The 13,342-nt window shown below is 39.7% G+C and overlaps 1 long non-coding RNA gene across 7 annotated transcripts in view; it reads right to left on the bottom strand.

Moving 5' to 3' along the window:
* LOC108515173 (uncharacterized) overlaps nt 1-13,342 on the bottom strand; it is a 106,610-nt gene that overhangs the window by 42,220 nt on the left and 51,048 nt on the right. For all 7 annotated transcript variants that reach the window (XR_001881447.1, XR_001881443.1, XR_001881444.1 and 4 more), the window contains exon 6: nt 8,873-8,978. This is a non-coding gene — a long non-coding RNA (uncharacterized LOC108515173). The remainder of the gene's footprint in view (nt 1-8,872; nt 8,979-13,342) is intronic.

Consider the following 13,342-nt stretch of genomic DNA (forward strand, 5'->3'; position numbering starts at 1 on the left):
TGAACAGGCTCCATATAGGGACTCCTCTATATAAATCTCTGTGTGAGTGGATAATACATTCAATAAATGTGTCATCTGAACTGCTTTTAAAGTTTTACTCTTGGATTCCTGAAATACTATCTCTATGGATTTGCCTATTCTGGATGCTTCATATAAATGGAATCATTCATTATGCAACCCTTTGTGTCTGGCTTCTTTAATTTAGTATGATGCTTTCCAGGTCATCCATATCATAACAAGTATCAGTATTTTATTCCATTTTAAAGTTCTATAATAGTTCTATTTATTTGGTATACATATATGTATATGTTAATTTTGCTTATCCATTTATTCATTTATGAACATTTGGATTCTTTCTACCTTTTTGAATTGTAAATCGTGCTGCTATGAACATGGGCGTACACATACCTGCTTGAGACTCTGCTTTCAATCCTTTTGGGTACATACATTGGGATGGAATTACTGGATCATATGGTAACTCTATGTTTAACATTTTAGAAAGTGTTTTTCCCACTCTGGGTGGAAAAAACACAAACACAAAGTGTGGAAAAAACAAACTTCTTTTCCTCTGCTCTCAAACCACAACAATTACACAGATGACTTCTGTGTCCAAATGTGTGTGTGGTTTTGTATTACACACCAAGAAAGCAATCAGTTCTGCAGCAGACACTAGCTGGGTATCCTCTAATTCAATTCAATACTGACACTATCTACATAGAGTTAGCATAGCTCCCACAAATTAAGGGCTCAGTCCTACAAAACTGCTTCCACCCCACTTCTGATACCAATCACAAGCACAGGTTGTTTTGCCCATGCTTCTGAACTGCTGGCTATAAATCAACAGTCACATGATCCCCTCCTTAAATTCGAGTAATTTGATAGAGAGGCTCACAGAACTAAGGGAAACACTCATATTCACCAGTTTACCTTTAATATAAATGAGATTACAAAGGATACAGATGAAGAGATATATAGGTCAAGGTATCAGGGAAGGGGCACAAAGCTTCCATGCCTTCCCTGAGCATGCTGCCCTTCAAGAACCTCCACATGTTCAACTATCTAGAAGCTCCCCAAAGCCAGTCATTTTGAGATTTTATGATTGAGTAAACCATTGGACACTGGTGATCAACTTAGCCTTCAACCCCTTTCCCCTCCCCAGAGGTTGGGAGATGGGAAAGAAAATCTAGCACTCTAATCATTTCTTGGTCTTTCTGGGGGCCAGCCCCCATGATATGGTTTGGCTGTGTCCCCACCCCACCACATCTCATCTTGAATTGTAGTTCCCATAATCACCACGTCATGGGAGGGACCAGGTGGGAGGTCATTGAATCATGGGGACAAGTTTTTCTTGAGCTGCTCTCATGATAGCGAATAAGTCTCATGAGATCTGATGGTTTTATAAAGGACAGTTCCCCTGCACATACTCTCTTGCCTGTTGCCGTGTAACATGTGCCTTCGCTCCTCCTTCACCTTCTGCCATGATTGGCGGGGCTCCCCAGTCATGTGCAACTGTGAGTTCATTAAGCCTCTTTTTCTGTATAAATTACCCAGTCTTAAGTGTGTGTTAATTAGCAGCATGAGAATGGACTAACACGCCCTATTTGAAGCTATCTAGAGGCTGTCTGCCACCAGTCATCTCATTAGCACACAAAAAGACATTATTTTGGAGATTTTAAGGATTTTAGAAGTTGTATGTCAGAAAACAGGTCAAAGACCAAATATATATTTTACAATATCACATCTACAATAAATGCCTAACAGGCAATTAATCATAAAACAAAAGTATGGAAAAACAAAAGTTTATAAGTCAATGTATGTCACACACACACACAGACTGCCATCTGCCATGTTTTTTTGTTTTTTTTTTTTTGTTTTTTTTGAGACAGGGTCTCGCTCTGTTACCCAGGCTGGAGTGCAATGGCATGATCTCGGCTTACTGCAACCTCCACCTTCTGGAGAATCCAAGCAATTCTCCTGCCTCAGCCTCCCAAGTAGCTGAGATTATAGGCACGTGCCACCATGCCCAGCTAATTATTCTATTTTTAGTAGAGATGGGGTTTCACCATGTTGACCAGGCTGGTCTTGAACTTCTGACCTCAGGTGATCCGCCCACTTTGGCCTCCCAAAGTGCTGGGATTACAGGCGTGAGCCACCACGCCCAGCTTGCCGTCTGCCATTCTAAATGCCCATGACGGTGACAAGTTCCCCGGTGTTCTAAGTATAGCACACTCCAGCAAAAGGAACAATAGGGACGGTCTGTTTCACCAACCTTTCATTCCCTCCCAGGCACATGTGATACCAAACTTGGGTTTTTGATGATAAGAGGCATGTACTGATTTTCCCTGCTGCCTCAAGTTTAGCCAAGAGCAAACTCCAACTCCCTTCATTGCTTCCTACTAACTAAGGGATGAAATGTACAGCATGCTTTCATAGGAGACTGGCATGCTTCCCAGGGTCGTTCTAAATGGTAGCCTTCTAGATATGCAGACACCTAAAAGGAAATGGCAGGGGTTTCTCAGGTCAAAGGTTCTAGGTTGGCATGTGACCTCACCCAGAGGGCTGGGCCCCCTATGCAGGTTGCATCCAGGTCACAGGGTCAGACAGAGTTCCCTGTGAAGCAAGCTAATGAGGAACGTGTTGGGGAGTCCTGGAGAGTCTGCTGACGCCTCCACAATCAGGCCACTAACTTTGCTGACTCAGGGAACGTTTTAATTACAATAAACATTCTTCCACTTAATATATTTTGGGAGTTTCTTTCAGCAAATCTATTAGAGACAAAATGAAAATCACAGTCTTGAGAGAAGAGAATTAGTCATATGCAAAATTTTGATCCTCATTCTTAAGCCACTGGGCTTATACAGTTGGAGGAAAAGCATAAAGTGTCAGATGGAGAACCCCCCGCCTGGGTCAGCATGATCAACAAGAACTGGATGTGTCCAGTAGCCAGAAATCACTAACATTCCTACCCCTCCCTTTTTCCTATTTCCTGCATAGCTAACTTCCTGCTCCACAGGCACCTTAAGAAAAGGAGACCCTCCTTCAAAAACCATTGTGATTCCTCATTAAGAAAGACTAAAGGTAGTTGAGTCATCTTAGAATCTCATTACAATATGATAAAGAATCTTAACCTTAGTTCCCCTAATATATTTTTGTGTATTAGAAAGTAAATTTTGAAATGTGAGAGTTATTGTCCTTACATTTTTTTTTTTTTACATAAATGCAAGCTCTTGCCTTTCTCAAAAAAGCAAGTACATAGACAGGTGGCTTCTGGGTCTCAGAATATACCAACAGAGAAAATAATTAGAGAGAAAAATAATTAGAATCAACGTTTGATGGACAGGTTATTTAAATTAAGTGTCCTTCCTCTGACTCCAGGCACTGTGTAGACTCACAGTGGAGAAGCTGGTCTTACAGCTGATACAACATTGGCCAGCCCATTTCACAGGGCCTGGCCTAGTTTTTATAGGAAACAAAGCAGGTGAATGTCAGTGTTTAGGAGCCAAGACTCCATTGTTCTCTTCTGTTGGGAAAAATCTCTGAGGCATTGTTTAACCATATGCAAAGTGGAATTTCTTTCTGATTGAGTCATTCTTTTGTTGAGTCCAGGAAATTAAAGAAAACAACATTATTCCTGTGCTGAAAATGCATAGTACATAGTGATTATGAGGAGGCTTTGAATTTGTTGATGTGACGGTAACAGATGACCATATTAATGTGACGTAGTTACAAGTAAATACAACGCAGAGGGCTAAGGCTATTTGGGATATACAGGTAAGCTTCGAGGACCCAGCCAGGAACCTTAGAGACCTCATAGATTCTCTTAGGAGAACAAATGACGGACTCTGACCAGCTTGCCTTAGGTATCGTATAGAAGACATATCTCCATCTCTGGTTTTCTGACATGCTGTCCAGAATTTTCTACTTTGCCACATTCACCTTTCTATAAGGAGATTGGTTTTTTCTCAGATCTTGGAAAGTTGGAGGGAGTAAGTAATAGATTCAATGCACTGTTGCCTGCATTCTTCCCTTTCCCTTCCACATGCCTGTAGGACTGATTTTCCAATCTCTACTGCAGAACTCTTGTATTTTTGATGTGATGATATACCCATAAGAAGCAGTGTTGTGCTAACTTCAGCAGCATATATACTAAAATTGGAATGGTAAGAGAAAATTAGCATGGCCCCTGTGAAAGACTGACATGAAAATGTGTAAAGCATTCCATTTTTTAAAATAAAATAAAAACATAAAAAACAGCAGTGTTGATTAGAGAAAAGAAGTACTAGTAACAGTAGCCACAATACAAAATAACTGTACAAAAATCAGTAGCATTCCTATACACCAACAACATCCAAGTGGAGTGCCAAACCAGGAACGCAATCCCATTCACAATAGCCATTAAAAGAACAAAATACCCAGAAATACAGCTAACCACAGAGGCAAAAGATCTCTACAATAAGAATTTCAAAGCACTGCACAAAGAAACCAGAGTTGACACAAATAAATGAAAAAGCATTCCGTGCTCACAGAGAGGAAGAATTAGTATTGTTAAAATCACCATACTGCCCAGTGTAATTTACAGATTCAGTGCTATTCCTTTAAAACTACCAAAGGCATTCTTCACGGAATTAGAAAAAACTATTTTATCACATGGAACCAAAAAAGAGCCAGAATAGCCAAGGTAATCCTAAGCAAAAAGAACACAGCTGGAAGCATCACATTACCCGACTTCAAACTAGATTACAAGGTTATAGTAACCAAATCATCATGGTACTGGTACCAAAACAGACACATAGACCAATGGAACCGAATACAGAGTCCAGAAATCATGCTGCACACCTACAACCATCTGATCTTCGACAAACTTGACAAAAATAAGCAATGGGGAAGGGACCAACCGTTCAATGAATGGTGCTGGGATAACTATCTAACCATATGCAGAAGATTGAAACTGGAACCCTTCCTTACATGATATACCAAAATCAACTCAAGATGGATTAAAGACTGAAACGTAGTATCTAAAACTATGAAAACCATGGAAGATAACCTAGGCAATACCATTCTGGACATAGGACCTGGCAAAGATTTTGTGATAAAGATGCCAAAAGTAATTGCAAAAAATAAATTAATAAACAAATGGGACTTAATTAAACTAAAGAGCTTCCGCACAGCAAATAAATTGTCAACAGAGTAAACAGGCAACCTACAGAATGGGAGAAAATATTTGCAAACTATGCATCTGACAAAGGTCTAATATGTTTTCAGAATCTGTAAGGAGCTTAAACAAATTTACAAGCAAAAACAACACTGAAAAAGTGGGCAAAGGACATGAACAGACACTTCAGAAGAAGACATACACATGAAACACACAACAAACATATGAAAAAATGCTCAACATCACTAATCATCAGATAAATGTAATTCAAAACCACAAAGAGATACTGTCTCATGCCAGTGAGAATGGCTGTTACTAAAAAGTCAAAAAAAATTCTGCACCAGAAGGTAACTAGAAAGCTAAGTACAATGCTGTCAATATAAGCATATAAAACTGCACCATTGAAAACTACTTCATGAACTATTGCCACACCACACATGAAAATAGTGCTCCATTTGAAGCCTCTCTTTTATTAATTGTCCTCTATTTATCAGAGATGTTTTAGTGAACCTAGAAATTCATTTATACTAATGCCTTAAGGACTGAATGTAAATGATTATTTTTGCAATTATTAGAGGATATTCAGAAAGTCAGTTCCAAAGTGTCTTGCAGTCTGAATCTGGCTAGTGATGCCAGTGAACATCTCTTGTATACACTGGCTGTATCGGAGATTACTTAATTTAATCTTCAAAACACACTGTTCAGATGAGGAACCAAAGGTTCAAACAAGCTAAGTAACTCAGCACTGATCACATCAGTAATAAATTACAGAGTCAGCCTTTCCACCCACACCTAGGGGAGCAGTCCTCTCTTCAAGGCTGGCTGAGAAGCCCTTCTCTGAGTTTTAGCTAGCTCTCAGAGACCCTCTTTGCCAACCCCAAAGCCAAGAGCTTAAGCAAAGCTTGCATTTGGGGTCTTGTTGGAGTCTGACCTCCGAAAAGCAGCTATTGGCTCTCCCTGACTCAAAGTTTCTCATTTTCTAAGATCAACTTATTTGGGTTTCATTGCAAAGACCAGCTGGGGCTAACACAGGCAAGCTCATGCTCTACAAAAAAAATACGATCAGATTATTTAGAAAACTCAAGAAATAAGAAGAGGAGCCACATTTAACAGAGAACAATTAGCAATAACATTTGAGAAGGTCTTTGACCTGAATTTCCTAATACACCCGGACAGAACTTGGTGACTCATGACTCAGAATCATTTTTTTTGGAAAAGTATTTCAGATTTTTTCCAGAAACATTTACTTAACTTGTTTTTTTTGTTTGTTTGTTTGTCTTTTTTTTTTTTAGATGGAGTCTGGCTCTGTTGCCCAGGCTGGAGTGCAGTGGCACATCTCGGCTCACTGCAAGCTCCTCCTCCTGGGTTCATGCCGTTCTCTGCCTCAGCCCTCAGTTGGGACTACAGGCGCCCACAACCATGCCCGGCTAATTTTTTGCATTTTTAGTAGAGACGGGGTTTCACCATGTTCGCCAGGATGGTCTCGATCTGCTGACCTCGTGATCCACTTGCCTCAGCCTCCCAAAGTGCTGGGATTACAGGCGTGAGCCACCGTGCCTGGCCATTTCTTTTCTTTTTTTTTTTTTTTATGTACTCCAAAACACATAGTTCGAGTTAATTTTGAATGTCAAGATCAACCTTCCTTTGGATCTGTGGGAAAACTCCATATAACACAGGACAATAGAATGTGCTTTCTTCTCAGGATCATGGAAAGGCTTTTCTCATCAGCTTCTACATGACACACATCACAGAAAAGACATCCAACCCACTGACTCACTAAGGCTCCTTAAGCGTCAGTAGATAGCTGCCTCTTTCTTTTTATTTTTGAAAATTCTATTGTGAAATATTTCTGACATGCAGAAATATGGAGGAAATAATATTATAAATGCAGAGATACTTGTCTCCAAACTTAAGAAATAAAACTGTACAAATACACTAAAGGTGCTATTTTTTTTCCATCCCATCTCCCTCAGGAAAGTCCAACATATCTATACATGTCTTTATACTTTTACCACATTTGTCTGTATATCTAAGCAATATTGAGTATTATTTTTGTACAACTCAAACCTTACATAAACAGTGTATCAATGACATTGTTCACAGGTATTCTTCTAAAATTTTTTTTCATTTGACAATATGCATGTAAAAATTATCTATGTTGATGTTCATTTATTTTCACTGTAGTATAGTATTATAATACACAAATATACTTCAATTTACTTCATCATTCTCTTGTTAATATTCATTAATTTATGTGTTAGCCCATTTTCATGCTGCTACAAAGAACCGTCCTAGACTGGGTAATTTATAAAGAAAAGAGGTTTAATTGACTCACAGTTCAGCACTGCTGGGGAGGCCTCAGGAAACTTAACAATCATGGCAGAAGGTGAAGGGGAAGCAAGGCACCTTTTTCACAAGGCAGCGGGAAGGAGAATGAATGCAGGAGGAAATACCTAACACTTACAAAACCGTCAGATCTCATGAAAACTCACTCACTATCATGAGAACAGCATGGAGGATAGTTCCACGGTCTTATAGGAGTATCAGGGGTGGTTCTTTTATTTTATACTGGGAGAGCTAGAGGAAATATCCAAAAGAAAGTTGGGCATTGAAAGATGACTATAGTCCTCCAAGTGTTAAACATTTACAAACTGTCTTTATTCATTTAGTGTTACTATAAACAAATACTTGAGGTTGGGTAATTTATAAGGAAAAGAGCATTATTCACCTCATGATTATGCTGGCTGGAAAGTTCAAATATGGGCATCTAGTGAGAGCATCAGACTGCTTCCACTCACAAGGGAAGGTAAAAGGGAACCATCTGTGCAGAGATAGCAAGGCATGTGAGGAAACAAGAGAAAGACAGGGGAGGTGGCAGGGCGGGGAGGTGTCAGGTTCCTTTCAACAACCAGCTCTTGTGGGAACTAATAGAATGAGAACTCACTTACCACCATGGAAATGGCACCAAGCTGTTCATGAGGGATCCACCCCCAAGAGCTAAATGCCTCTCATTAGGCCTCACCTCCAACACTGATGATCAAATTTCAACCTAAGATTTGGAGGGGACAAACATCCAAACCATGGCACCAACATACTACTGCATGGACTGGTATAGGGCACAAAGCTTCCAGAGAGGCCTGACTCCTCACTCACCACTCTGCTACATTTTTCTTCCAGAGAGGTGGGTGTGTTCATGCAAAGCACACATAACTTAAGGATTAGACACTGACCTTCTCTCCACAGGCTGGGTAGTTTACTTGAGCATCTGCAACAACAATTTGTGGATACCACTGAAAATTCAGAAGTAGCAGGTGACAGAGCTCACTTCTGATACTGGCTCCTACTTGACACCTGGGATGGGACTACAACGATTAGAAATCAAGGGAGCACTCCTGTGCCAACGTCAGGAACAAAGCAAAGCTTCCTCTCTGCTTTCCTACCCGAGGCTTCTTTCCCAGAACTCACCAGTGGTTCTGGGCTGCTCTGGCTCAGGCACATTTAGTCATCCTTTGGGATTGATACAGGAGCTTCTTGGGCATGTTTTGTGTCATGGAGTGAGGGGTTAATAGACCCCCTGGGACTCTACAATCAAGTTCCTTTATCTCTTCTTCTCAATTTCTTCATTTAAAAAAAATTTCAGTATCTATTTCCAGGACTTTCAATCCCTCTACCCCTGTTAAAGATCTTGACCTCCTATATGATGTGAGTTTTTAAACTTACCCAGATCTGCTGTCAGTTTGGTTCCTGAGAATTGTGCTATGTTTTCCCCTGGGGATCTCTCCAGTCTCACTTCTTAACTCTCCTCAAGCTCCCTTTACCACCAACCCTAATAGAAAAGAAGGGATGGGATAGGTCATCCTCTGGGGACACCAGAATAAGAAACTTCAAATCACAAATGATCAAAGACAACTCACTCTGCAAACATCTGGACAGACATGAGAAGGAACAAGAATAAAACTACCACTTATCCATTAGCATGCATTTTTTATGATTAAGATGTTTATCATAGCAATAAAATTAAGACAAAATGAAAAATGAACCAACCAAGTGTTCAATAAAAAGGGATGGGTTAAGTAAATCCCAATACATAATTACATTGTAATGCTGTGTACCACTCAAAGCTATGACATGGAAGGATATTTAATGGCACAGAACAATATTCATGATGTATTGCTAAACAGAAAAAAAAGTTTACAATATGAGTCCTACACACACATGCAGGCAGGCACATGCACATGTGCAAACATGCATGCACACACACAAGTATGCACATGTGGAGACACATACATACATAAGTAGCTCTGTAGTTATAATATACATAAAGAAAACAAAAGACTGGTAAGAGCCACACATCAAAATGTCAAGTGTATATCATTACATATGATTTTTACTAATTTTACTTGGATTTTTAATGATCAGATCATATATCATTTTCTTGGTTTTTTTTGGGGGGGGGGTTCTCTTTTTTTTTAACCTTTGAGTTACGAACTATTGTGACATATACCAGTTTTGTTTTGTTTTGTTTGTTTCCCAAGACAGAGTCTCGCTCTGCCACCCAGGCTGGAGTGCAGTGGCCCGATCTGGGCTCACTGTAACCTCTGCCTCCCAGGCTCAAGTAGTTCTCCTGCCTCGCCCTCTGGAGTAGCTGGGACTACAAGTGTAGGCCACCACGCCTGGCAAATTTTTTATTTTTTGTAGTCAGGGTTTTGCCATTTTGCCCAGGCTAGTCTCGAATTGTTGAGTTTAGGTGATCTGCCCACTTCAGCCTCCCAAAGTGCTAGGATTATAGGCATAAGCCACCTCGCCAGGTGCCTGACATATACCACTTTTTAAAGGTGAATTGTTTAAAAAATGAACCTTCAGAGCTGCTCATCCTCCTACTTCCTTGCCTCTCTGAAAAATCTCTTGTGCTTTGAATCTCTGAGCTAAATGATCTTGTCCGCCCCTGGGTCATTGCTAAAGGACAGTGACCTCATTATCAATCACAGAAATCAAGGCACAAATTGCCAGCAGACTGTGCTTTGAGCTCAGAGCTTCCACATGGTTCCCTCTGTGTGAACACAAGCTATATAATTTCATGTCAGGTCAAGAGAAGCCTACTTTCTTTACTCAGATTTCTTTACTTTACTGGAAATCTATGCATGATTTCCAGTTACCTTGCAAGATGGTGCAAAGCTGACTGCTTGGGCAGGCCTAGGCCAGGTGAGGACAGAGAACCTTTAGTCCAAACCACATTGTTTACCTCTGATTCACATGCAACAGAGCCTGCTGATCATGCAGAAATGAGTAGTTCCATTACAAGAATTTTCTAGTTAAAACCTAATCTATCTTTAATTCTAAATTTAATTTCAAATTTTAAAAAATTCAAGAGAAATCTTTTAAAAGTTATTTTACACTTTATTGCCTTGGTAAGCAAATTAAATCTAGTGCATTTATTTTGATGAATACTAATGATAATTAATTCTCTACTCTAAGCGATGCTAATGTAATGTACAATCTTATACCATGCAGGCCAAAGCACCTTGTCTTTCATGTCTTTTCTGCATTCATCTCCTCTTTCACTCTTAAGAAGACATTTCATGTTCTGTTTCAGTCAGATGGAGCTGCTGTGACAAGATATCATAGGCCAGGCAGATTAAACAACAGAAATTTTTTTCTAGAAATTCGGGGAGTCTAGGAAGTCCAAGGTCAACATATGGACATATCTAGTGCCTTTTGAGCGATCGCTAGTGGAGACAGTGAGCTTTACTCTTTCTCTTCTTATAAAGACACTGATCTCATTATGGTGGCTCCAGCCTCACAAACTCATCCAAACCTAATCACCTTCTAAAGGACCCGCCTCCTCTTACCATTCCATTGCAGGGTAGGGTTTCATCATATGCATTTTGGGGGGGGCACAAGCATACAGCCCATAACACTTCCTACAGAGGGAAGGTGTTAATTTCTTACCTCCTTTATAATTCTCCACTTTTGATATTATCTTAATTGTGACAACAGAGAAACAACTCCTTGATATTGTTTTAATGTATAAGTAAATAAGTTCTGAATAAAGCTTTAAGGTTCTGCTTGTTAATGTTTTCACCTATGAGTTTTTGTCCATACGTTCAATCTGGTTTGATCAGAATTTTTTTTTTTATTTACTGGTTTTTGTTCATTCTCTAGCTAGTTAAAGTAGAGGATAAATGATCTTCAAACACGAGGTGTCCACCTATCTTTTAAATATGGACTTTACTGTTGTTTTGCTTTTATTTTTCATCTTTCCTTAAATAAAATACATGTTCTTCAATGGGAAAATCCGCATCCTATATTTGGTCCTCTACTATTCTGAACACAGAGCAGATGCTTGATAAACACTGTGTAACTGGCAATTCATAGACCTCAAAGACTCTTAATAACTGCGTAGGCCAGACGTGCAGCCATGAAATAATACATCAAAGGCACAAGTGTGAATAACAGTATGATGAAAAATTAAATTTCTACGAGAAACTATAATTTCTTTTTTTTTTTTTTTTTTTTGAGACGGAGTCTCGCTCTGTCACCCGGGCTGGAGTGCTGTGGCCAGATCTCAGCTCACTGCAAGCTCCGCCTCCCGGGTTCACGCCATTCTCCTGCCTCAGCCTCCCGGGTAGCTGGGACTACAGGCGCCGCTACCTCGCCCGGCTAGTTTTTTGTAGTTTTAGTAGAGACGGGGTTTCACCGTGTTAGCCAGGATGGTCTCGATCTCCTGACCTCGTGATCCGCCCGTCTCGGCCTCCCAAAGTGATGGGATTACAGGCTTCAGCCACCGCGCCCGGCCCGAGAAACTATAATTTCTAAAACAGTGTTTTTTAATCTGTTTGCTTGGGGACTCCCTACCAAAGAACATTAAAAACTACACACTGAGTGGTACATTCATAATTTGACTTCTAAAATGTGTCATGGTTAAGTTTACAAAGTTACAGAGAATTTGCTTTTTTGGTACACTGTAACTATTGACTTTTATAAATAAAGCTGATCCTTCATTTTAAATATATCTAGCAGAATCTTGATACCATGGTGATTAATCTTTCCATCATCCATTTTAAAAATCTACAAACAAGTTCCTCTTTTAATAGACAGAAATTTCATTTTTTCTTCTTGAACTCTTATTTGTATTCCACTCACTTTGCGTAATTTTATTTCTCTAGGTTTACCTATTAGAGTTAGTGATAGTATACAATATATATTCTTCATAAAATTGTATTGAAATGCATGTTTAATGAGATAAAGGTTTTAAATTATTTTTTACATGTTGCTAAAATGTGATAGAATTAGCTTTCAGGGACCAGGCGCAGTGGCTCGTGCCTGTAATCCCTGCGCTTTAGCAGGCCGAGGTGGGCAGATCACTTGAGGCCAGGAGTTTGAGACCAGCCTGGCCAACTTGGTGAAACCCTGTTTCTACTAAAAATGCAAAGATTAGCCAGGTGTGATGGTGTACACCTGTAATTCCAGCTACTTGGGAGGCTGAGACAGGAGAATCGCTTGAGCCCAGTAGGCAGAGGTTCCAGTGAGCCAGGATCATGACACTGCATTCTAGCCTGGGTGACAGAGTGAGATTCCATTAAAAAAAAAAAAAAGAATTAGCTATTAGTACTATTTTTTACTTTGATAGAACTACTTACTGAGTAAATGTTGTTTACATATGTAAGTAAATAGGAATGAAATGAGTAATATTATAGCACTGTCACTCTTTTTTTTTTTTTTTGAGTTGGAGTCTTGCTCTGTCACCAGGCTGGAGTACAGTGGTGCGATCTCGGCCTCAAACTATATGCCAAAAATCACGTAGTAATCTATTTTCAAAAATGTTTTAATGATCTGTCAGCTCTCAACTCAATGAGATCCTTCTTCATTGTTGAGATCAGGGAACCAGACTTAAACTACTTGCAAAAGGACGTGTTACCCTGACATTCACTTGTCAACAATGATAGTTTACAGTTGTCCTTGCTTGGTGCCCCTGAAGGTCTGTCATACTAGATCTGTGCAGCATGGTAAGATTCTACATGGATGACGGGTGGACAATCTCCTGTAATGTGGGAGAAGGGTGATTTTGAAGGGGGAGGTAGGAAAAGAGCAGCAGAAAACAGATTCACAGGCAGGTCACCTTGTGAATGGTGCAAAGTTGATTTTTTTTTTTTTTTTTTTTTAGAGAGAGATAGGGTCTTGCTTTGTCAC

This window comes from Rhinopithecus bieti, unplaced genomic scaffold (assembly GCF_001698545.2).
Source record: "Rhinopithecus bieti isolate Rb0 unplaced genomic scaffold, ASM169854v2 scaffold_33664, whole genome shotgun sequence".
Taxonomy (NCBI): domain Eukaryota; kingdom Metazoa; phylum Chordata; class Mammalia; order Primates; family Cercopithecidae; genus Rhinopithecus; species Rhinopithecus bieti.